Source organism: Ambystoma mexicanum, chromosome 1q (genome assembly GCF_040938575.1).
Source record: "Ambystoma mexicanum isolate Mex_15411 chromosome 1q, UKY_AmexF1_1, whole genome shotgun sequence".
In the NCBI taxonomy this organism is placed as follows: Eukaryota; Metazoa; Chordata; class Amphibia; order Caudata; family Ambystomatidae; genus Ambystoma; species Ambystoma mexicanum.
The window spans coordinates 1,399,163,564-1,399,191,022 of NC_090922.1; the positions used below are offsets into that span (position 1 = coordinate 1,399,163,564).

The 27,459-nt window shown below is 42.7% G+C and overlaps 1 long non-coding RNA gene across 1 annotated transcript in view; it reads right to left on the reverse strand.

Moving 5' to 3' along the window:
• LOC138548255 (uncharacterized) overlaps positions 1-25,960 on the reverse strand; it is a 51,274-nt gene extending 25,314 nt beyond the window's left edge. The window contains exon 1 of the long non-coding RNA XR_011292070.1: positions 25,018-25,960. This is a non-coding gene — a long non-coding RNA (uncharacterized lncRNA). The remainder of the gene's footprint in view (positions 1-25,017) is intronic.
• Between the last annotated feature and the right edge of the window lie 1,499 nt (positions 25,961-27,459).

Sequence of the window (27,459 nt, forward strand, 5' to 3'; positions counted from 1 at the left end):
AAATTCAAGCAAGGGCCAATGTTACCCCGAGTAAGACAGTACTCTGTCATGGCAGGCAGGTGAGGGAATATATAACATAATTCTAGCATTATGGCAGCAGGGAATAATTTGGGTTTCAGAGTCCCCACGTAACATAATCATATACCCATGTCCAAACCAGGGACACAGCAGCCAGTATAAGTATCTAGATTTTAGACACCCGTCTGGTTGGATATATGTCTGCAGGTTGAGGCACAGCAGCAGTTGGAAACACCTAGATTGGATATACCTGGTAAGTGGGTGAACGCCAAAATGAGGAACACAGCAGCAAGTAGAAACAGCCAGACTTCAGATACCCCTCAAGTGGGAGAAACATCTAAACTAAGGACACAGCTGCAAATAGAAACACCTAGATTTGATATACCTGGCAAGAGGTAGAAACACCCATATATGGTGCATAGCAGAAATAGCAGTAGTAGGTCTATGCCGAGGGGTGGGACAAAGGAGTGATGGGAACACCCATTGTTGGGAACACAGCGATGGTGGGAACCCCCTAGAATTGGAGCATCTAGACTTGGGATACTCGGATAGAGCGAGAAGCACTTAAAATGTGGACAAAAGAGTACACGCAGAAACACCCAGATATGGGATACCGGAATAGAGGGAGAAATGCCTAAAATGGGGACAAAATGGTAAATGCAGAAACACCTATATTTGGGATATCTGGATAGAGGGAGAACAACCTAAAATGGAGACACAACAGTAAATGCAGAAACATCTACATATGGGATACCCAGATAGAGAGAGAAACGGCTATGATGGGGGCAGAACAGTGAATTCAGAAACACCTACATTTGGGATACCTGTATGAAGGGAGAAACACCTATAATGGGGACACAACCATAAATGCAACATTATTAGGCAATCAAGGGGTCTGCTGGATATTTACTAGATCTGAGGAGCAAAGAAACCTTTGAAAGGTGAAGGTCCAAAGTGTGCTTAAATACTTTTTAGAGGTCACCTGTTAAGAAATAAAAAAATGTTGTTTTGATAAAGCTTGGGAATATTCAGATTAAACAGTAGGATTGTAGTCTTCATCAGGCATCGGACTACAGAGGATCTTGAACGTTTGGATTTGAAAATGAAATTCGAAGCGTCAACTGAAGAGATCAGCATAAAGCTGTCAAGCTCAATTGGATATTTGAACTCATCGCAACTCAAATTAGCAGCATTGGCATCAGGAGTAAGGCAGAACCAGATGACCTCTGAAGGCAAATAAGCAGCTAATTTGGTTGCTCACTGCAAGATACTAGGCCACCTCCTGACAGAGTGCCTTGGGCGCTTATCTTTAATAAGTTCGTGAGGGATATTGGGTATACAAAAAAACCTTTCAGAGTGGTATTTTTCTATTTCTTATTTATTTATTTTTTGTAATTCTTAGCTGCTGATTTTGCTTTAATCAGATCATGTCATCTGATGTGGAAGTTTGTTCAATGCCTATCCCAGCTTCGTTTTTATGGCTGGTGTTTCTCCAATTTCCTTCACTTGTTTTAAGAGGGAGATTGTCAAGGCCATCTTCTAATTTTGCTTCTCAAGTTTCATAAATATCTTGGGGTGGTTCAATATTCATAAAACTTGATGATATATCTTGTACCAGAGCCATATCACATCAACATATTTGCCATTTCACACTCATGGAGACCTGCTGTAAGAAAGGAGTCATGAAATGGCAAATATGTTGATGTAATACTGGTTGCTGTAACATTGTGCACATTTTCTCATGACATCATCAGTCATTTGCTTAGCTCTTTCTCACATTCCTTCAGGAAGCTCCTCCCGCAGTATATCGTCACTTTGGGGGTACATTCGATTGGGTTGTCTCAATGGGTACCTCCTTTCAAATACTTGCTGCACTATTGGTGCAATAGCTGGTGTTAGGCAAGGCATTATCTCATGTCTCCAATACAGGGAAGGTGTGGGGGGGAGATGGAGGTGGGGTCTCCTGCAGATGTACACAGCTGCTCTTCTACATTCCCCCATCTCATGTTTTTCTGCTCCTTTGTATCTTCTCTTGAAAACGTGCTTCTTGGGCATCCATATCTTGCCCCCCACTCATGGTGCCCCTTGTTTTAACATGTTCATCCACATTCCAGGTCATGTAGCTGCATTGTCAATTTGGGGTACAGTAGGCCTATCGTCCCACGCATCTCATATGATCTTTCAGATACCAGATTTTGTTCCTTCAGGTGCCACAATACTTGCTTTTATGTATTCTCTGATGGCATCATCAGTCAGCAACCTTGTCTTCTGGTTCATCCTTTGTGTCCTGCATAATCTTTATTCCTACTGCTTTCTTGTCAATTTTCTTACATTGTCCTTACATTGTTCTTATTAACCTTATCACACAGAATTAAAATATTATTATCACCAATATTGCTCCAATTAACTTGAATAAGTTTGCCATCTAATAAGGGATACACAAGAACAGGAATACAAACCAACTGTCATCTCCAATGGCCTTTGTCCCATCCACCATTTTTATATTCAAATCTGTTAACATCGATATGGCCTCTGTCAAGGTCCCGTTCTCGCCATCATGAGATATTATGAATGTGCGACATGATGACCCAATCCTGGCGCAAACATCTCCTTTCATTGCGGTAGTCATGTTGAGGACATATCTATTCTGGATCAGTCTTATAGCTCTTCTTTTATGGTGTTAAATCATTTTATAGTGGCATTGATTGCTTGTAGCATCTCCCATCTGGTGATCCGTAGCCATCTGACATTCACTGCTGTTTGGATTCCAGGCATGGAAATAGATGTGAACTACACTGCAGTTTTGGTGAACAATTTGTGCTCATCAGGAATGTCGTCTTAATTGCTTTGGATTTTTCAGAGAAATAATTTGATCTCTTCATCTGCCGGAGTACTATTGATTTTCTTCTTCTCCTGTGATTATCTACCTTTGGAAATTCTTTAATGTTCAGGCCACTTTGTGTAATCATCAATGATGGAACATGGGTGTATACCAAAGAGCACACTCCACCCCAATTTCTGGGCAGTTTCATATATGCTCTAGATCCGCAGGCCTGATATCGATCCATTAGTACAGCCGTGCTCTCCTCATTCCTGGAACGTCAATGCTGTTTTTGCACCCCTTGTTGTGTCAAACATAATTTTTCCCTTTGCTTCGAAAGCGCATTGTCACATTCATCAGTGGGACTACAGACACCAGGCCTGCATCAAGTTCCACCCATGTCACCAGTTTGGAGTACTTAGCCCAATATTTCAAATACTCCTCATTTACCTTCTGTACTCCTTGCACTGCTTCCTTCCTCAGAAGATGAGCTTCACAGGACATCATTCCATCTTCCCTTCCTGTGCTTGTTTGAACTTGAGCTGAGGGCCTTTTAGGAACATGCATACAATGGATGGGTTCACAGAATAACCCTGAGTCCAAATAACCTAACCAACTCAGGAAGATGGCAAAGTACTTTTTTATTAACAATTATCTAAAACAGGAAGTTACAGTGAACATCAATGGAAGTAAGCTCGATTTCCCTCAATGACTTTTCACAACTTAGACTTTATACATTTCAGCATCTTTACAATTATTGTATGGTTGAATGGTTGAATCTCTGCAGCTCTTTTTGCATGTGTAATCTTCTTTTTCATATTTAAAGGTTCTCTTGATTATTTACTTTGTCAGTAGTTTCTGTAAGATCCATACATCCGCTTTAGCCAATATTCTGAGACGTTGTTCATACTCTCTTGTGATGTCAGACTTCCTTATTTGCTCTTTTCTCAAATTCCTTCTGGCAGGTTCTCCCTCAGATTTTCGCCTCTTCTGGAATACATTCGATAGGGTTGTCTCAATGGGTACCTTCTTTCGAATATACAGCGCAGTATTGGCACAACTGCTGGTGTCAAACATGGCATGATCTCGGACGTCTGACATATAGGATGTAGGGGGGAGTGGGATTTCCTGTAGAGACATGCAGTTGCTCCTCTACACACTCATCCATAGATCAGAAGTTGTGAATGTTCCCAGCATACAGGCATTCCTGTCTTTTCTGTCATGTCAGAACAGTTAATTCGTTTCATTTCTTCAACGATCACCTCGTCTTGTCCTGAAGCATAATACAGATGCATTCTTTCTGTCAATCCAGGCCCTTTCTCTATCTGTGTTGTCTTGATGTAATCTTCCTGGTATGGAATTGACTGTCTTGATCTCCATTGCAAGGTTGCCCAGATCCCTTGAAACTGTCCTCTATTAGTGCATGCTGCTAGATGACTGAGGCACTTTGCATCTTGTGCTGGCATCTCTTTTGAAAGTAAGGTTTTTACTGTATCCATGGCATAGGGGATGAGAAAACAGACAAAGCAATTCTCAGCAGATGCTCTCTCCCCCACCTTTTTCTTGTGTTGGCACCACATATTATTCCCAAGGTGGGCTGCATTATCAAGATAGGTATTTATCCCCTGGTTATCTTCTTCTGTATCCCCCTTGTGTCTCCTGACATGCCCATTGTGGTTAAAGAAATTGTCATCATTTGTACTCATACTTGGACAAATCATAGGAGTTATTTTATCAACAGGGCCATTAGAGTAGTAGAAACTTCTAAATGTAAGATACAGAAAGATAAAAAGAATACACATGCGTATGTATGTTATGCATAGAAGTCTGGAGAAAATTTTGTTGTGCCATCCACATACTTGTTGAACTTGTGCTCTCTTGATAATCTCATTATCCTCTTCACAAATCATTTAGCATTTGTAGTTGCTATTAAGAGCCTCCTTATCACGGGATCATATTTGGGGTCATGTAGAAAGGTATGAATATGAACATCTCTCCTAACAAGGGCAGGGTAGAACTGGAGTATGAACACAATAATAGCAACTACAAGCCGATGTGTGTCACTGTCGACGGGTATCATATATTTATCATTGGAACAGATATTCTCCTAAAAATGAATCTGTGTATTGATCTCTCTTCTAATTTCTAATCAGGAACTGACGTTTTGGCATAATAGTAATGCAATTTTTACTTCTTCAAGGAATTTGTAAAAAGTACATTTTCACCCTCTTGAATTCTCTGCAAGTCTGTTCACTTCCTGCTCTAGATTTAAGGAGTGTCCAATGAATTCCAGTCCAAAAGAAATATGTGATAATCACCTGCTGTTTTGTCCTCCTGTTTCTTGGTCATCGATCGAGTCTGCACACACGGAAATTCTTTGTCTTGTCTTGCTTCTAGGTCAGCAACAGCTGGAGGGAGGGTCTCGCCTGTGTAGATCTTTACATCTCCTAAATGCAGCCAAGCTCGTCTTCCTGATACATTAACTACAGAAGGGGAGACTTCCTCAACACTAAAGGGACCATTAGACCTAGACTTCTTGCACTTGCAGGTAAAATTCTTGATAAGGATTAAATCGCCAACATATAACGTTGCCAGTGGCAATAGTTCACTTGAGTTGGTTACTGGACTGTCCTCTTCCGTGTTCTTTGAGCCCTCCCTCCGATGCTTGACTTGATCTGCAATGAAAGAAACACTGGTAGTCATACATGTCAAATAATCGTGCATTTCATCAACTAGAACCTTCGCTACACTCTGGGAATCACTCCCGACTCTACATGGAGGCATAAGAGGCGTTCTCATGCAACACCCTGTCACTAATTCATGGGGAGTAAAATGATAGTCATAACCTGGCTGATTTAGAATGCCATTTATGGCTAGGGGTAGGAAATATAGCCATCCATTCTTCAGAGTTAATTTGATTTTGGCTATTCTCTCCTTGAAGATACTGTTGAGTATCTCACATATCCTTTTTGCTTGTGGATGATAATCAGAAGAAAACATATGCTTTATGCTTAATAGAAGTCATATTTGTTCAAATAGCTCATTAACAAAATGTAGTTCATTATCAGATCTTAGTACTCGCACATGCCCCATCTTGCAAATACTTTGCGCACTACAAACTTTGCTGCACAAGTGGCATCAGGGTGTGTACACAGACTGGCTTTAACCCATCTAGAGAAGGGACACGCCACCACCAATAGAGATACCTGTATCCATTTCATGTCTGCAGCATATGGACATAATCGTTATGTAAATGTTGACATGGACCTTTCGGTCAAGGTATTACTGGTGTCAGTGTATGCCCAGCAGTAACCTTTTGACACACAATGCAATTCACCAAGAACTGTGAAACAGGCTCTAATAAATAGGGAATAAACCAGCCTTCTGCAATTGTGGCAGCAAGACTTTCTCTGGTTATGTGCGCGGAGTAAAGCAGCTGCTCAAGTGCAATTTACAACAATGCCATTGGCATCACTGGCTTGCCAGTGTGTTTTCACAGTCTTGCTCTTCTTGTGTGGCTCTACCCTGAATTATCCATTAGTTGCGTAATTGACAGCATATTAAACCTTTCTTTTACTAGCATGCTGCTATTCAATATTTCTTTAGTATTTTCAGTATCAAAACTCAAAATGTATTAGCGCCATGGTTACCGCCTACCGTGTAATGCGGCCCTAAGTCTGTTCGTTTTGTGTGCACTGTGCATTTTACGACCGCTAGGTTTACTGGGAGTTGTAGTGCCTTAATAAGCCTGTCCAATAAAGACGCATGTTGCACTGGAGTGGCGTCTGCGCAAAGATAACCCCTCCTTTTCCAGCATGACAGGCCTGCATGTGTGGTTGATGTCACGTAGGCAGAGCCACTGTACAGTGACACTTCATGCACTTCTTGTTTCTAGAGCGCAACATAAGTGCTACCAATTCTTCTGCTTGTGCTGAACAATTAGACAGTAGTCTTGCACTCGCTACTGCCTCATATTCACCATTTATTCTGTGTCTTACAACGGCAGAGCCTGAATGCCTCGGCCCTACTAGTGTGGTCAGTTATTTCGAGGAACCATCAATAAAAAGAATCCCCCCCACCCCACTAGAGCATTTATTTTCACATCGGGTTTGCCATCATAGAATTCAACATAGTTTGAACAGTCATGCACATCATCTTCTTCTACAGATTCAGCCACAAAGTGGCTGGGTTCACTATTTTTATCTCACTACCTTGTTGGCTGGGTTTTAAATCATTACCTCATAAGCTCAAGCTCTTTATGACGTCAATGTACCCTTGGGTTTCTCTAAAATGCCAAATAAGGTGTGCTCCACATAGAGAGTCATGGAACAGCCGATGGTAATATTTGTGGACTGCTCAATTGCAAATGTTGCAACAGCCAAACATTGTTAGCCTTGGGAAATGTCCCCCCATAACTGGATTTGAAATCCCACTCTAATATGCCAAAGGCGTGTATCCTACTGTTGTTTTCTGTGTGAGTGCCGCTGTCTTACTGACCCATTTGTATGTGAAAACAAGTCCAATTCCTCACTATAGTTGGGGCTGTACGGATTGCTCTTTTTAATTTCTCAAATCCCTCCTCCATTTCTTCAGTCCATTCTGTCTTTTCCTTACCAAGTTGTCCTTTCTTTGGTGCTTGCCAAAGAGGCTTGGTATATGCCCTGCAACAATTGCATAATCCCAGAAATGGTTGCATTTGCCTCACTGTGTTTGGCTTTGGTGTTTTCATAATAGCCTCCGCTCTCTCAGGTTTCACTTTCTTTCCTTCATGTGAAATTATTGACCTATGTACGACATTTCTACCTGACTAAACTGTGATTTCTCCTTTTCTACCTTGTATACCTTGTTTGCCAATATAGTTATTAACTGAACAGAGTCTTGTCTGCATTCATCTTCTGTTTTATTTCAAATCAATATGTCATCTACGTACAGAATCACCACACTCTTGAGTTCAATATTGTCTAAATCAATCTTTAAGACCCTGATAAAGACCAGGAGGGGATTCACAATACCCTTGGGGTAAATTAGTATGTTTTAGTCTCTTTTGTCTGAACATAAAGGAAGTAAGGTCTTGTGAGTCCTGTTTCAAATCGATCACCATAAAATAATTAGCTTCGACTGGGATACTACACAATATTGTTGCAGGATTAGTAACTAATGGAAACTCAGCTTCTGAAATCTGATTAAGAGGGTACATGTCCTAGATAAATCCCCCTTTAGATTTTTTCATCAGATACACCAAAGTAATGACTAGGGATTCCAATGGCACTAGGATTCCCTGATTCATCAGTGCTGAAACAGTCTTGAATATGCCTTCATCAGCTTCTCGGGACATAGAGTACTGTTTTGCTCATGGTAAAATTGCTCCTGGCTTAAGTTATATTTTAACCTCTTCATAGCTCCAGAGACCACTTGAGCATTTATGGGAATACCTGACATTGGACATTTTCCCTCTCTTATACTAGATCGAGTACGCCCCAATGTCTGCAAGAAAAGAAAAGGGTTTGTCTCCTATCGTCACATTGACCAGTGGTTCTTCTTGAGGCTATGGTGTCACAGATAGCACTGTACACATCATGTCACACTGTGCGCTGTCCTATTGAGGGTACAAATTCATCCCTGTCCCCGTAAAAGGGTTTCCTCATACCACAATGACATCCCCTATCAGAATCTGTGCTGTGCTCGCATTCAATTATGTTGACATCGGTGCTTCTTGTTACTGCCCTTGCGGTAGGTGCATTTGTACCGCCCCCTGTTGTTGTGCCTGCTGTACTTGTGGTGCCTATGCCTGATAGGATGTGTGATCTTGGTTGTGTGCGGTATGGTGGTGGATGATCTTGATGGTGGATGATCTCCTACATCCGCACACAATATGGCCTGTCATCCCACAATTCCAACATAATGGGGTGGCCATCTGGCAAACCCTCCTTGATTATTCTGACCTCCATTCTGAGCATTTTGAAATCCACCATGGGCGTTCTGAAATCCACCTCCTCTTCCACTGAAACCGAAACCTGCACCTCTACCTTGTGGCCAAATCCAATAGCCACTTTAATCCACCGGGTGTGTATTATTCCGTGTGATGTACCCATTATTTCTTGCGTTCCCACTCATTGTTCCAAATGTTATAAACACTTTTTTTACAGGGAGTGGCTATCACAATGATTGCGTTCTTACCTCCCCAGGCCAAAGTGTCAGCAGACTGTGGAAGAAATGGGGTGGATGTGAAGATTATCCATCCAGTATCAAGGTAGGGGGAGGAGAGGCAGAGAGTGAGCTGCTATCTACACTCAGGATATCTGTGGGGTATATTTTTAAAGAGCAACTGCCAGAGGTCCCACTGTAGTTGCTGCTACAGAGTAGGCTGGGCTCAGAAGACACAGTCAGTGGCTAGGAATAAGCTGGAGTCAAAAGCTCATTGCATGGCCACTAAAGAAACATCCTTGGGCTGTGAAGAAATACCTATATAGATCAATGTATAGAATCACTTGATGGGGAAAAGCAAAAAAGCAGAAAAGTCACCTCAGTAATTTTAGGTTATAGAGCTTTGAGGGACAAAGGCTAATTGTCTAGCTACAAGAATAGCAACATGCCTGACTGACTTTTTGGGGGTCAGGGACATCACAAGTCTTCAGGACATATATCAGGAATCTTGCCCTCTCTACAGATTCATTGAATTATAACCAATTCAGGTTCATCTAATTTTAAAACAATATCATACATATCAGCCTGACTCTCTCTTCCACTGCATAGTTTATGTGAGAATGCAATCATCTGGCCAAACGCTGAAGGCAAACATTGATAGCACAGAAACTTTAAGGACAACCCAGTAATTGTATTTGATATTGAGATTCACAGCCCTCCATTTACACTAACTGAGACTAACCACCGAAATGGGAGCAGGTCCATTTCAGGATGAACTTTCACATCCCCAAAACTGCCAGCCGACCAAACAGAATGACTTGGACAATGGTGTGACATAGTGCTGAGAGATCTAGCAAGATCTGGGCACATGACTTACCTCCATCTACCAATCTCTCTATTTCATCCATCATTTTAGTAATTACTGTCTTTGCACCAACTCTCGATTAGAATCTGGCCTGGAAAAGGTCCAGTCTCTAATCAGAGATTGACTATTAAGAAATGAACATTTGATATATTGATAAAGCAGGGGAATATTCAGACTAAACAGTAGTATTGCAGTCTTCATCAGGCATCAGATGGCAGAGGATCTTGAACGTTTGGATTTGAAAATGAAATTCTCAGCGTCGACTGAAGAGATCCGCATAAAGTCAATATTTGAACTCATTTAAGGTCAAATTGGTGGCATTTGCCTCGAAAGTAAGACAGAACCAGAGGACAGAGGAAGTAAGAGAGAACCCAAAGCCCTCTGAATGGAAACAAGCAGCTAATGTGCTGCTCAATAAGTTCTTGAGGGATACTGTATGCACCAAAGAACCTTTCAGAGTGGTATTTTTTTATTTCGTATTTGTTTTTTTTTGTTGTAATTCTTAGCTGCTGATTTTACTTTAATCAGATCATATTGCTGGGGTTTTTCCAATTTCATTTTGTGAAATTCGTGCAGGAGCGAAAGCGCACGGACACCAGACGGAGGCATGTTCCTTCAACAGAAGAAACCCTACAGGACTGTGGGGACAATACTGTATAGTGTGAATACATTTTGGGAACAATACTGAGAGAGCAGAACTAAGCGCAGGGACAAGGAGTCGACGGACAGAGATATAGCCTGCTAATGTATTATTCTTTTCTAAATGAGAATTGCATCAGTAAAATAGGATTTGATTTATATCGAGACTAAGGTTGCGAATTTAGAATTTCTGCCATGAAAATAATATGTTGGTCGAAACACGTGTTGGCAAATTGGCAAAGTATAGCAACCGTCAATTGTGATATTCCAGTATCTTTTAATCAAAGTAGACACAATAAATATACACTGTAACAGTATTACTTTGGAACATGTGCATACATGATAGCACACATTGCTTATTTCTTTGAATTTTCTAGGCAGGGGTTAGCCTACTGGTGCCAAAATCTGCAGCTGTTTCTCTCACCTCATAGATGAGAAGTACTTATCAATAAACCTAAGCGCCTACAACTACCTGGTTTATAACCCTTGCACTTTTGTTAAACTCTGATATCCAGGATAGGTGCAGCAAGGTTTTGAACTAAATACAGATATGGCTGACTATCTTTTGAATGAAGAAGAAGATAAAGTGGCACTCTTTGCACTCAGAGGGAGTACAGGAAATCCATTTAGGAGCCGGAATAATCAAATAGAGAATGCATCTAAAATAAATCTTGAAACTGGAGAGGTTATCAAGGAAAGAGATACATTTGGGTGAAGGCATCTTTGACCAACTATTTTGAAAACAATGAAATACCTCGAGGCTTAAGAATTCTTATATTCCCAGACTTCAGCAATAATGAAGACCAGGGTCTGGCACAAAAATAAGCGGAGTATCTAACACAAAGTTCACAGATAATGATGCATCTCTTAGTTGAACATGCAGAGAGGGAACATGCCAGAGTGCAAATTCATATCAATCAAGTGTTAGGCAGAATCATATGCAATACCATTTGGAAACAACACACACAATTAAGACAATTAAGACTACAAGTGCAAGTACAAATTCACCCTTGGTACAAGCCTGTACTACACAGTAAAGTGCTAGCGATGGCTGAGCGGCCAGACTTATCTCAACAGTAAAGTGAGCAGTATCAGAAGTTACACAAAGGAGAGTAAGTACTATGGTTCAAACAAACACTGACTCAAGGTTTCTGAGTAAAAGAATATACATTTATTTACACCTTCATTTGTAAAACAGTTCACTAAGTAAAACAGCAGAAGAATCACAATCTTAATATACTACACAACACCCAATCAATTCTGGACATGTTAAGCTCAAAATGAAGTATGCGCAAAATGGCTCCAGCAATTTAAAAAGGGAGGGAAAGACAAGGTTATACAAAATTAAGCAGCACCAACAAGTAAGTAGGCCGGGCAATCTAGAAAAGGCTTGCTACAATGAGGATTCAAATCAATAGACCTGGGCCAATGTTAATGGTTCAGAGTCTTTGCAGAGGGTCGCACAGTTCAGAGTAGTTCGCGGTTAAATCTTTTCCAAGAGTTCAAAACTGTCCTGGCAGGACAGTCACCTAGCCAATCAAACAAAAGTGCAACTTGGGTCTCCAAGGAGACCCTGAGCAGGGGTTCTAAAACCCCTCCCTCACACTCTCAGGCGCCTAAGTAGGGCTACTGTGCAGAAGCCCGCCAAAGGACGGCGAACAAAGGAACCAAACCTGGTTTGGCGCGCAGAGTAAAACACGGGAAACACCTTTACAAAAAGAAATGCCGAATAAACCCAGCCGGAACCAAATAAAAGTAAATGGGGTCCAGTGGATTAAAGTTTGAGGCTGCTAATTTAGTCTAAAACAGTACCAAGGCTATTTTCATAGACCGCGAAAAATGTGGTAGATACCACTGCTACCAGCTAAATCTTAAAGAAAGGAGAACAAAATAATGTTCCATGAGAGACAGACAAAAAGGGATAACTATAAACCCTTTGCAGTACTCTTTATAAGATAGTTTGTACTGGGGCTGTGAATTTAAAAAGACTAATAAAGTCAATGGCAACTTTACATGTTCTGGGAGACAGTAGTCAGTCCCAGAAAATGGAGTTTAAAGTGGGAAGTCTGAAAAAGACAACCCTGTGTCACTGCACTAAAAGTGCTGTGTGACACACAGTAAAAAGATGATGTCTATGGAGCAGGTGAGGCTCCACAGTCTATGAACACAACCATGTTAAACACACACAGCAAAACACATGGTAGAGTGGGAAAAAAGGCTAACACTCTTACCAGGTGAAAAAAAGAAATCCTAGAAATCCAGCAAAGCTGCTGAGGGACTCAGTAGGTAAGGGAAATTAGCCATTCTGGATAATCCTCCCTACCATCAAGTAAAATAAGAAATCACTGATGTGAGCAGCCTACATAGTGCCAAGGAATTTAGGGATGATAGGAACTATGAAAATGATTGAGTATATAGATTTCAAGCCAGATACAATGACAATCGGAAATCACTTGCAGCAAACAATAAACCACAGACTACACCAGGCAGCTCAGTTGTGGAATCGGAAGGAGAAGGGGTTATGTCGACAGGATCTGGTTTTTCAACTGTTCCTCAAGGAGCAAACAGTGTCAGGTGAGGGTTCTTAGAGGGGCTAATCAACAGAATCAGCAGACAGTGGTCAAGCATGTAAGATTTCAAGACCCTTTAGGGGAAAATATGCCAATACAGAGAACTTTTCCAGAGGAAGAAGAGAAGGCAGACTTAGGGGCAGGCAGAGGACACACTCCTGTCAAAGGACTCACCAGATCGAGTACAAGGACTCATCAAGTAAAGAACTAACACTGGATTTAGTCATTGATCTGTCTGATAGGGCTCTCACTGACAATGAAAGGTCAGTATTGAATAGAGGATTGTCATTTGCATCTACTTTAGGGACAGACATGATTGAATTTCAAATAGAACTCTATACGTTTGTGAGGAAACTTAAACTCAAAAAATGTTTCACCAGAAAGTACAGGTGTTTGAAACAAAGGAAACACGCCAGCCTGAGAGTACCATAACAATAGTACACATCGAGAGGTCCCATTTATTGTTATCACTCACTACTGATACCTCTAAAACTAAGAAAGAAATGTGTGAAGAATTGGGAATACACCATACAACTATAGAATTACAAGAACTTAAGAGCAGATCTAAATTTATTCCAGAATCACCATCAAAAAGCATCATCAAAACCTTTTACAAAGTTGTGACATTGGACATTCTTAATTATATGGACAAAGTCAAGAGTGGATATGAGAGTAATAATCAGAATTTAAACTGAGCAGAAAGACAACCTTCTAAAAATGTGAGCCAACGGCAATACTATTTTCATTAAAGAAGCAGATAAGGGTGGCAATATAGTCATTCTGAACAGAGGAGATCATATCAAAATGAAAGTTCTACACTTATTGACACCGGGGTATTACACCCAGTTATTGGGTAATCCTACAGAGCAGACAGTCAAAGAATTGCCTCTGGTAGTTCTTGAATGGCGTAGGAGGGATGTCTTAACTGATGACGAGAGGTCTTTTTTTGTGAGGATCCATCCTGTTATGCCTACTATGCATTTTCTCCATAAAGTACATAAGAAGTTGGACAAACTGCCAGAAGTGCACTCAATTATGAGTGGCATAGGGTGGGGAATTGAGGCAGAATACATAGATACAACTATCAAGGGACTGGTCCCTTCCCTGATATTCTATCTGAGGAATTCTACACAGACTCTATGATTTTTAAAGGATCTGGCATTAGAACCACAGTTTTTATTGGCAACCTCGGATGTGAAGGCTGTATACACTTCAATTGAGCACAAATTAGCAATGTAAACCCTACACTTTGTTTACCAAGACTACCCAGCATTCAATAGGGAACATGTGGACATGATTAAGTCTTTTATGTAATTTACGTTGGAACATAATTACTTTTTATTCAATGAGTGCTATTATGCATATAGTAAAGTTATGGCAATGGGGGCAAACTACACACCATGGCTAACCAATTTGATAATGGGGCATTTTAACACACTTACATCTACAATGTCAACAAATACATTGGTGAGATTAAGCTTTGGAAGAGATATATAGATGATGTGCTCGTAATATTGCATGGAACTAAGGATAGGTTTGAAGATTTATGAGTTACTTGAATAAGTATACCTCTGGTAAGAATTCACATGAGTTATTGATTCCAAAGTCTATTTATTTCCTTGATCTTAGAATATTTGTGGATAAAAGTAAATTGCAAACTAGGACGTTCAGGAAGCCCACAGAAGTCAACTTTACGTTATTTGCCACAAATTGTCAAATAGGTTCTGCTAAATATAGGAATGGAAGCTAAGGAGTTCAAAAAGAAATCTGAAATATAGGATTGCTTTAAGTATATTGAACATCTAAACGGCAAGGTTTATTTTAATAATGATATAAACAAGGTTTTACTATTAGAGTACCGTTTACATATTTTTGCCTAATACGAAATTGAGACAATTTCTGATGAGATTGCATTTGGACCAACTTCCAATTCATGAATGAAGGGGTGCATGGACTAATGTATTTTATGATGACAGATTATGCCACGTTTGTCATATGAATATTGAGACCACCAAACACCTGAGTATCTCTTGCACTAGATTAAACAGGATATATTTTAAAGGTTACCATTATTATGAATATATATAATGATCAATGTTGGTCGCAAATATTCTCAAAAGACAATTTGAAATTGAACTACAAAACATTTATTTATGGCAAATGATTGCAGAGTTATATCCTGTAATATTAGATAATTAATGGAAAGACAATATTAGAAGTTTTATTATCTTAAATGTGAAATGGTCATTAGAATATTTAGGATATTAACAATCGAATATACTTTATATATTGTAATATATGTAATTGAACTAAGTCCTTTTAGTGTAATATTGTGGTTAATGGTATTATTTTTATCCTAATTCAATGATTTTTTAAATGTATTTTATATGGATGATTTGGGTAAATGGTTTAACAATATACTTAATATATTTAAATGATAATAATAATACTAGTAATTGTTATTGTTATTATTAGTATTATTATTATTATTATTATTTTTTATTATATTATTTTATGATGTATATAGTCCTTCAAGTTTGATTCCTCCTTTTGTAATATTCAGTGTCATTACTATTACCATTAATATTACCACTAATAGTGCTCAATCTATGAAGGGGTGAGTCAACTTGACAAGTGGATTTAACTCATGATGCATAGAATCGTCCTGTTCCCAAAGCAAGTGGACTTGAACGGTCCTACCGGAATAGGTTTAGGTGATGTAAAGGGGAGAGCAGATTCAATTGCAGCTCAAAATTAATGGTGAAATGATGTGATCATGGTTGGGGTTGTGGATTCCACCCCAGGAGTAATTGAAGAAAGGGTGTGGCCAGGCACTGCCCACACAGTTCTGAGCGAAAAGATGAGCATTGTTGGACAAATGGCTAGGATTACAGAGCGGAATGGTCCTGCAGTCAGAAAACAAAACAGGAACCTATTTTCTTTGCCCCAATTCTGATGATCATTCATAAGGTGAGTAAAGTTGAGAAAAAAACAGGGAAGGTGAGGAGAGAGGTCGGGGAAGATGGGTATGGCAGTGAAACTCATTCGTTAAGAACAATGAGCAAAAAAAACTTTACAAAATGACCAATTTCACTTTTCTTCAAGGAATCCCATAAAAACAAATTGCAAAATCGGACACAACTGTGTCATTTAGAGTAGCCAACTCAGGACGATGTGTCATCCAAGTTGTACGAAGATGGAGTGCACATGGGTCACCAGCAGGGTTGAGGATTCTCCAGAATGGAGTGTGAATGATTTGAAGAGGAAGAGCAACCTTCCATTGGCATAGGGGAACAAGTTAGCAGACATAGGACGTTTCAGAATTGGTTTCCGAAGAGAAGGAATACATCAGTATTTAAAGTGGGTCAGTGAAGAATCTTCAGGTAGGCGAGTCCCCGGGGACTGGGACTGGGTCATGGTGTGATCTCATGAGGCCAGGAGAGGCTCATGTAGCCTCTGCAGGAGCAAGTGCAAACCCTGCACCCTCTGCCATTTGTGGTGAAAGACCAAGGAAGAGGGTAGGTGACTTTGAGGATGGAAAAGCCAATGCAAGGGGATTGACCCTATCAAAGTAAAAGAGTGGGCCATTACAGCAGTTAGGCTGTGTGTAGCAAAGGAGTGTGGAGGGGGAGTGACGAGGTAGCCCAGTACCTGCCAACAGTAAGGAGAAGGATGAGTGAATAACAGTCTGTTGAAAAGTTGCAGAACACCCATGATTGTGAGAGGCTATCATAGGTGGCCTGCATGCACTGGAAGTGTATTTCACAAGGCGATTTAACATTAGGGTATGGTCACAGAGTGAAGGTCCTGGATTTTCAATGGATTCAAGCTCTGGAAAAATATTAAAAGCTCTTTCATATAATACTGAGACACATTAAGTCACTCATTAATTCATTATTTTGCTTGGGATTAGTCCAGATTATGATATGCCATGGTTTTACCCCTATAGAAGAATCCCTCAATGGTCCCATATGTTCTTTCCAGCTTTCTGACCATTTCCTTCAATATTCAGGAAACTATTGTAAGTGAGTGTGCATATGTAAGCTCTGCCTGCAAGTGTGGAAGCCACCTGGAGCACTGTGACTGGCTCCCAGAGGAACAGGTGACTCACTGCTTCCATTATTTTTTAAAATATTTTTTTATTAAAAAAAAGACTTCAGTTTAGGACATAAGAATTAAACATTTGTTCCATACATTCAATTCTCTACTTTCTCACATATTTCATCACTTTAATATGAAAGCCGTCACCCAGTAGATAAGTAGAGACAATGAAAGTTCTGCTTCACCATCAAGTCAATAATGATCAGCACAAAATATGAGACTTTGAATTAATTAATCGATCGCTAAAATAGAATCCATATAATTGACCATTGCACAGGTGAGTTTTATGTTGCTTCCTGAAACTACGCGCGACCACCAGGCATCGAGGTCATCATTTAGAGGTACAAAGTTCCCAAGATGTTTGGTTCGTTGGTCGCAAGTGCCTATACAGCGAATTAGTAGATGTTCAGAAGATTCAATTTCTTGTGTGCAAAATCAACAAAGATTATCCACCACGGCTTTGTCTTGTCATCGCCATTTAGTTTCTTTTGTTTTCAGGGCGTATAGTTTCAATCTTAGAAATTGATTACGATGATGGTATGACGGGCAGTGTAAAAGATATTTTGATGGACTATTCAGTTTGTTGCTGACAACACCTAAATAAAGTGCAGACTGAAGGTTGTTACGTTGTTCTAGATTGACTATCCAGGACCTAGTTCCAGTTTTTTCTTAGCAATTTGTGGGCGCTACAACAAGTCTGATAACTTAATGTCTGCAGCGGACAAAATGTTAAATAGCCGGCTGTTGCATTCTTGTAGAAGACCAAGCTGCAGCCGGTCACCTCTGGCCCTAAAGAACTTATAGGCTCGGTTTGGAGGACACCATTGCATTTTGCGCAAGGCTGCAAACGATTTTCACAAGAACTCAGAGAACAGGGAATTAAATGCTAATTCATGCCTTATCGCATTAAATTAGAGCATGGCAGATTTAGTACTTGCGCCAAAGTTGTTGCCAAATACAAGCTTCGATGTTCCAGCCTGCTTCGGCACCAAAAATGATGGAATGAATAACCTTTTGCAAGTAAAATGTCAAAAGCAATGGTAAATGTTCCATGATCTTTAGGAATCTTAGCCCCTTGTAAAGCAAACTGCGTCATCCGTTGCTGGAGGTCGAAAATCTACGTTTTTTCACAAATCGGGTTGGTAAATTGGATACCCAAATACCGTATCGATGTAACAACACTAAGAGATTGGCTAGCAATCGACCATGGGCCTCCAATATTCAAGAGTGTTGTTTTTGTTGTATTGGTTTCGAGATCATTGGCAGAAAGCTATTCATACAATTTAGTAAGCAAACGCTGCAGACCAATCTGAGAACAGTCCATCAAGACTAAATCATCGGCGTAGGTTATACACCTAATACGGACTTTGTTGATATTAGGCGGAAAACAGTGAACTTGTTCGAGATGAAGCGGCAAGTCTGCCAGAAATAATTTAAAGAACGGTGGTGACGGGACAACCTTGTTTGACTTCTTTGTCCGTGTTTTTTTTTAATCAGAATTATCAGTTGCTGCTGGGGGTGCAACACAAGCCTCTGCAGCCAAGGCCCAAATGCAGCAAAGGCCCTTTTAGGGCCTGTTGGAGCTGGAAAGGATCTAGGGCCAGAACCCCTGATCACATCAGGAATCCACCAAACTCACCATATATTTTACATCAGTTGCCACACATACAGATCTACCGATTGACTATCCATTCATCGCAGAGATTCTGTTACATCACATAACCAAATTATGTTGCTGTTTTGGGTTTGTTGACTGTCATTTGGTTACCTATAGCCTAATTCTAGCTAGCGCAAAATCATATTTACATCTATTTATTCTCAGCCAGCAATCCACCCTTCATTTTCTGCTTACACACCTACCCTTCGTCTCCCTTGGGCTGCACCCTTTCTTCATTATCTTCACTTGCTATTTCTTTTACACTCCATGAAGCAACTTAATTTTGCTCCATTCATCCTTCTACTCACTCTTCTCCTTCACTTCTCTCATAGCGTTTAGCCTCAACTTGGTGTAACTTCTGCATTAGTCTGTGGACTCCTCATGTTCCTTTTCCCCCTACACTCAAACTACTCAAATGAGCTCTCAGGTTTACCTACAGCACAACACATGCTCTTCTCCCCCTTCACCTATCATATGGAATGCACAATCCCCCTATAAGTCTTCCTACATCACTAACAACGTTGACTCTTATTACCCTCAACTTCCACTTCTTGCTACCACAGAAACCTGGCTCTCCAAAGATGACTCTGTTACAATAGCAGCTCCCCACAGTGACTTTGCTACCTGCTCACATTCCCCCAGACCTGTTTGGAAGGGCGGTTATTTGGGGTTCCTTATCAATAAGGCCCTCAACACTGCCCCTCTCCCCTCCTCTGACATCAACTCTTCTTCTTTTGAATATGCCACTATTGAACTGCTCCCACCTACACCCGTCATTGTTCTCGCTCTCTATCGACCCCTGGTTCTCTGAACTCCTTCTTCCATGAGCTGACATTTTCCCTTGAGTCACTTCCAACCAACATCCGCATTGTCATGCTGGAGACTTTAATCTTCCCAGGCGCCCTATATCCCACTGACTTGGGCTTGAATTCCACCTATCTGACCACTCAAATCAGCTCTCAGGTTTGCCAAAGGTAGAAAACTCGATTGGGTGGCCGACTACAATTGTCAAGCTAACATCATCGCTATCTCACCTCTAGCTTGGACTGATCATTACCTTGTGTCATTCATGCTCTCCACCATCAGACCTCCACCCCCACTAGTTATCAGGGCTCCTCCCATGCTTACTAGAAATAAAAAGAGTATCACTGTGGAGAGACTTATCCAGACCTTACTCCCCACACTCAACACACTCCTTGACAACTCGGATCCCGAGACCTTGGTTGAAGAATACAATAAAAACATTTCCTCCTCGTCGGACCTAATTACCACCCTCAAACTCAGATCAAGTAAGCCCAAAACGCATCTGAAGAAATGGTTTACACCATTCCGCAAAAACCTAAGGCAGCAAAAAAGAAACTGTGAGAACACCTGGTAAAAACTCCCATCAGTAGCCAATATACTTAAATTCACTAAACTCTCAGACCTCTACAAAAAAGAAATTTGCCTAGCAAAACGAATCTCTTTCGACTCTCACATATCCCAAGCTAAATCAAATATAAAGAAATTATTTTCCATCCTCAAAGAAATAGAGACTCCTTTAGCACCACCTGATACGTGTACCAAAGATAAAAATTGGTGTTCAGAGATCCAAAATGCTTAAGCCAGCAAAATGTCCACCGTACAAAATAAACTTTCCTGCAAAAGAGCTTCCTTAAATGACCCCCCTGACCCATCCATACCTACTGAGTATCCCACAGATACTGAATCTACCCGTTTCAACTTCTCTAAAGTCTCCATACTTGAAGTAGAAAGAATCATTTTGTCAATGAAACCTTCCAACTGTCAGGGTGATCTGTGCCCTGCACAGCTCATCAAGGATGCTGCCCGAGACCTCTCCCCTTTCATCACGAAGTTAATCAATGCTTCCTTCTCGTCTGGCACTATTCTCACCAATCTAAAACAATCCTGGGTACTTCCACTACTAAACAAAAACACCCTTGACCCATCTACGCCAACAAATTACAGACCTATTACGACAGTACCCTTTCACCTACAAATCTTGGACAAGGTCGCCTACATACAAATACAGAAGCACCTGGAAGCACACCACCTATTAGGAGCTAGACAATCAGGCTTCCGTCCCCAACATGGGACCGAGACGGCCCTCATTGACCTTAAGACCCAAGTTGATGAGCTTAGAGACAATGGTAAAGCTGCCCTACTCCTCCTCCTAGACCTCTCGGCGGTATTCGACCTGGTCGACCACTCCATCCTATGTACCCACCTTAACACATCTGCTCACTTCTCCGATGATGCTATCACCTGGATTAGATCATTCCTAAACAGCAGAACCATGAGGGTCTTCTCACCCACAGCAGTGGCAGACCCTATACCTATCACCTGTGGCGTGCCACAGGGCTCCTGTGTCTCGCCCACACTGTACTATAAATTCACCAAGCCCCTTTTCGATGATCTGGATCATCTCGGTATCACCCACACTAACTATGCAGATGATACCCAGATCCTCCTCCTGCTTTCTGGGGATTATGGAAAGGATTTGGTCTTGGTGAATAGAGTGTAAATCATCATCCAGGCATGGATGGCCACACATGGACTATGCCTGAATGATGCTAAAACTGAACTCATCATGCTGGGAACCACATCTAGCCTAAATAATCTAGGCCCTGTCTATTCCTCATTTATAATCGATGGCAACAGTATCAAAGTAGGACAAGAGGTCAAAACATTGGGTTTTTACCTGGACTCAAACCTCTCATTTAACAAACAGGTGAACTCCTTAGCATCCTCCACGGCCTACACGTGCAAACTGATCCGTGCAGCTAAGCCTTTTCTTTCCGATACCAGTTGCATGACCCTTGCCAGAGCCCTTATCTTGTCCCGCTTGGACTATTGTGATGCTCTTTATCTTGGGTCTACCAAAGCGACCACTAGTAAAATAAAAACCTTACAAAATAACGCCCTCAGACATTAGGCATCTCCAGAAGAGACCACATTTCTACATATAGCCAACAGAATAATGTGCTCCCTATCAAAGACAAAATTCTCCTAAAAACCCTGTCACTTACTCACAAATCTCTCAACAACGCTGCTCCTACCTACTTGGTCAACAGATTCCACAGACAGACCTCCCTGAGACCCACAAGAACAGCTTACAAAGATTGTCTGTCCATCCCTACCTTCAATCGCTCCATATAGGGGGCAACAGCTTCCCGTTGAAAGAAGCTAAACTGTGGAATTCCCTACCTCCCACTCTCAGAACGGACTTGCCCTACCATAACTTCCAGTCTAAGCTTGTCCTATGGCTGAAAACGTAGGACCTTAAATGTAACATGCTGTCAGGTCTTACCGCGAGGAGCATAGCCCCTCAACCCTACTGTCTAGCTGTACACACTCTATTTTACTTTGACTTGTTTACACTTCCAAGACCAGTAAGTGGTCTGCTCGTTCCAGTATTCCCTCTTTTCACATATATTGTACCCATATTGGTATGTTTTGTATATAATCCTGCTATAATTGTATGTATGTATATAAACTCGTTGTTGTAACTAAGTTTCATATATACATGTAACTGCTGCGCACTTTTACCTAAGGGTATGATCGCGCATTATAAATAATAAAACGAACAAACAAACTCATTCTACTCCTTTCATGACCAGCCTACTCACTGTGAAAGGTACAGTGAGCAAAAAGCGTGTGCTGCAAACTCTCATCGCAGAACAGGTTATCATGCCATGTTCTTTCTGGAGAGGAGCACCTGCTACCTTTTTTGAAAATATTTGCAAGGAACTTGGGGTTGGTCACCCTGAGTTGCCTGGGGGCAACCAGACGTGGACTCCTTGCTCACTGCGCTCAGAGAGGCACAGCTTCACCTCACTGATGAGGCCCAACAAGGCTGAAACATGTCTATGAAACACGTGTATGGGGTTGTTGTTGCGAGGAGCGCCTGCTACCTTTTTTGAAATACTCACTGTTGTAGGAACTCTCTCGATCCTGTCTTTCTCTCTAATTCACTCTCTTGCTCAGGCCTCTTAATTAACCCCTCTCCCTCTGGTCACTCCATTGTTCACTTAAACATCTTGGTCCCTCCGCCTTCTACTTCTCATTCCCCACCTTCAATGACTAAGAGGAAATTTAGGAAGGACTCTATTGCTCATTATCTTGATGATGTAAATACTTCTCTCCTGTCTCTTTCCCCATTTCATGCCTCTCTCTGACTGTCACTATGCACTTATGCCGCCATTTGACCAACACTATCCTGCTTGCACTTTCATATCTTCCCTTCCCCTTCCTCAGCCTTGGATCACCTCTTGAATTCAGTCCCTCAAAACAAGCATGTGCTGTGACATACAATACTGGTGCAAATTACGGACAACTATCCGTCTCCTAGCCTGAATAGATTCCTTTGCTGCCCTAACCTCTGCACTGGACTCTGCCAAATCCTCCTGCTTCACAAACCTAATAACCTCCCTTCACAATCAATCCCTGTAAAACTTCATCTACCTTTCAATCTCTGCCCACACATCCCAAGCCAATAACTATTGTGCCTTCCTTTCTGCTAATTGCTTTGCTCACTAGTTTTCCTCTAAAATCCTTAACATTTGTGACACTTTCACAGCACTTCCTCTCCAACCCTCATGCTCTCCACTGCCTCCCCCACCTCTTCTATGCTCGACTGCTCCTCCCCTACCTCTCTTATTGAATTAGCACCCATCCAGAGTGCAAATGCTCTCATCAAACTTTTAACTCCCCAAATGGTCAAAGACTTAGGGTACAATTCATGGAAAAGTATGCATTGATCTGGCAAAGTCACTGCACCAAAAACAACTTCACGCGTCCCCACGCACAAAGTTTCCTATGGGCGCTCTACGTATTCATGGAATGCAAAGCGGAAAGGAATCCTACCCACAAAGAAAACCGAGCTGTGCAAAGAACGCCCACAACACGCCCCCAAGCAAACCAAAACCATTGCCAAAGACAAACCTTGGTGCAAACCTTCGCATCCACCTCTGATACACCATCCAGCACCACTGTGAAACTGTGTGCAGTCCCCAGCAAGTGCACCCCTGTGAAACTGTGCACGATCCCCAGCATGTGCACCCCAGCAAAACTACATGTGGTCCCCCTTAAGTAAGGGCTGCACTCCACCGAAACTGCGTGAGGTCCGCCGTAGGTAATGTCTGCACCCTAGCAAAACTGCTCAAGGCCCCCTGCAAGTCAAGGCTGCACCCCTGTGAAACTCTGCAACATACCCCGTAAGTAACAGCTGCACCCCATCACAATTGTGTGAGGTCCCCTGTAAGTAACAGATGAACCCCAGCAAAATGGCATGATGTCCCCCGTAATTAACAGCTGCACCCTAGCAAAACTGTGGAGCGTCCCTCCTACTCCTGAGGCATCCTAACTGCTGCCATATCCCCCTTAGTCATAGCAGCCCCCTCTAGCCTCAACACCAACCACCAGCCCCCCTCAACTACCCCAGGCAGCCCTGACACCAGCGACCAGGTCCCGTCACCTCCAACACTACCCTCAGGAGCCCCCTCAAGTCCTGACACCACCCGCCATGCCCCCTCATCTCCAACAATACCCCCAGGCAGCCCCCTCAAGTCCTGACACCAGCCCATCTCATCTCCAAAACTACCCCCATGAAGCCATGACAACACCCACCAGCCCCCCTCACCTCCACCCACCACCCCCAGACAGTCCTGACACCAGCCCCCAGCCCTCTTTACCTCTGACACAACCCCAGGCAGCTCTGACACCAACCACCAGCCCCCTTCACCTCCAGAACTACCCCCAGGCAGCCCCCTCAGGTCCCGACACCACCCACAAACTCCCATCACCTCCGACGCTACCCCCAGGCATCCCCCTCAATTTCTGACACTACCCACCAGTCCCCCTCGCTTTGACACTACCCCAGACAGCCCTGACACCACCCACCAGGCCCCCTCACCTCCAACACTACCCCACATGCAACCCCATCAGTTCCCAACACCACCCACCGCCCCCCTCGCCTCTGACACTACCAGCAGGCATCCCCCACAAGTCCCAACACCAGACACTACACCTCTGACTACCCCACGCAGCCACCTTAAGTCCCGACACCACCCAACAGCCCCCTTCACCTCCCACACTACGGCCAGGCAGCCATGACACCAACCACAAGCCCCTCTCACCTCCGACACTAACCCCAGGCAGTCTTAACACCAGAGCTCCCTGCGGGTACTGTTGGAACACTTACCTCACGTATGTTAGGGTTTATGGCTGTTATTTGCGAGTTGTGGTAGTCCCATGAATGCACTCTATGGGTCCGGTCAAGGGACCCCGCCAACCCACTCCTATTTCCTTCGGCGGGGCTTACAGCATTTAATCACTGTTTGCGCTGTTCACTTGTTCAAGTCGATTCTTCCTTGAGGGCAACGGTGGCGCCAGATCAGTGGGCACTCCGATCTCCACATCCGGGATCCCCGAAAGGTGCACTGGCCTGATCTTTGGAGCAGTTCAGGGAGTCGAGGGTACGCCGGTTGTCTGGGACTTCTTCCAGTCTCGCACAGCGGTGTTACGCGAAGAAGTAAGATCCTGCTTACTTTTTACTCTCTGGTCCGGGAGCGCTCCAGGGTCTGCTAACTCCCGCCCCAGAGCAGTCGTGGGAGGTCTGTCCACTGGTGTCGTGGGGGTTTTCCTTCACTGCTCCAGAGCGTCTCACTAAGATGCACGCAGGGGTGGCGAGGAACGGGTGCAAGGCCAGGGCACCTTTTTACATTAAGAGGCGTCTCCGATTCCAATGCAGTGCCAGCGAGAAACTCCCATGGAGTGGCGTGCGGGAAGTTTCATTTCACTTTCTGGTCGTCGTAGTGTGGCCGACCGTTCTATTCACTCATTTCTCGATGAATTCTTCGCCATTTATCATCAGGTTTTCTGCTGCTGGTGGAGGGCACGTTCATGCAGTTTGGTATCAGTTTCAGTCTGTGTGGGAGTCCAAGAAGGAGGGGCTCAAGCCTCTTCAGTGACCTTTGGGGGTAGAGCTCACACGGTGTATGACTTCATCTGTGCACCCCCTGGTGGCCAGTCTCTTCATTTGGACATTTAACCTCTTTCTTAATAGTTCTTTCACTCTGGGTCGGTTGGAAATGATGATGACCCTGTCACGAATGTTAGTCTAAAAGGCAGACCAATGCTTTGGGTTTCACATGGTTATGGGGTCTCCTCGGAATCCTCTTAAAATAGAACAAGGAGTTCTCTGAAACGTTATCTGACACAGCCTTCCACCAGCTGGTGCTGTCAGACTCAGTATGAATTCAATTTCCTAGTTATAAAAGTGCAGGTGGTTTTTCCAGTACTGGGCACAAATAACCGCATGCATGAAATAATTTCACTGCACTAAATATTTTCAGTTTCTAATTTCGTATTTGGGCAGTCCTAATCAGAGAACCACATGCTGTCATATAAGCAATTAAAATATGCATTAATCAGGTATGTCATTTCGCCAAAATGGCAGGGGTAGCGGAATTGACATCACGTGACCTTTGACCTCTGATTACATCACAGGAAGTGATGTCATTTGACCCTTCCCCAAATGACATCATGGGAATGGATGGTACATGACCTTTCACCCGTTGACAAAACAGGAAGTGACATCACATAGCACTGTTCCTCAGTGCACTAAGAAAAATATGGTTACGATATCTTTGTAATATGATATACATTTCATACAAGAATGGACCAACATATGTAGCATTATTATCAGTGTGCATAGGCCCATATTACTACATTAATGAACTGTAAACAGACAGAGTATCTCGAAGAGGCCTAAACCACAAAGCGCAGACATCAAGTGCCTTCTGGCCAAGAATTGATTTCCCCCAAACAGCAAAAATCTCAAAGTCAATATGGAAAAGTAAAGTGATTTTTTCTTCTCCACGTAAAGTACTGAATAACTTCACTGTCCATTTGCTGCAGCAAGTGGAGACTTTTCTAGGTCTCCACATGCAATACAAACTCCGCATTGTGTGCCAAGGCCACGTGCAAAATGCTGGAGGCTCCTACAGTGTGGTACAGGATAGGATGAGATGGGAAGGCTCCAGGGGCGGCTAGCAGCATGGGCAGGGCTGCCACCACTTCCTCAGGAGGAACACCATAATAATCCTGATGGTGTCTGGGGTGATGGCGGGCACAGGCATGGTGGTGCATGGCATGCAAATGTCCCAGGCGCAGATGGTGCTCTTCTCTTTGCCAGGGAGCTACTAATCCGCATGCTGCTGCGGGTGGTACTGCCCCATGTCATGTACCGTCTGGTCTGGCTTTATTTCCTATGCACCACTCTGCTGACCTCAGCCCTGGCCATCATTCTGGTGTTCATCATCTGACCTGGTGCAGGCGCGGAGGCACCGCACTAAACCAGGGACTTCGGAAGAGCTCATGGTTGCCTAGCAACCATGAGCTCGAGGTATGCAGGTTCAGACACAGCGGCACCCGCTGCCCAGCTTGCACTTTTATAGTTTGCTGTTTTCAACATGGGTCTGTCCCCTGTTGTAAACTACAAAAAAAAATGTAAAACGCTAGCTCCGTACAGGGGTCCCAGGGCAGTAGGTAGGGTTGTCAGAGGCTGCAACCTCTGACAACCCTCAGATTCCATACCTGGCACTAACCTTTTTTGCGATATCTCTAATCTCATTCTGGACAA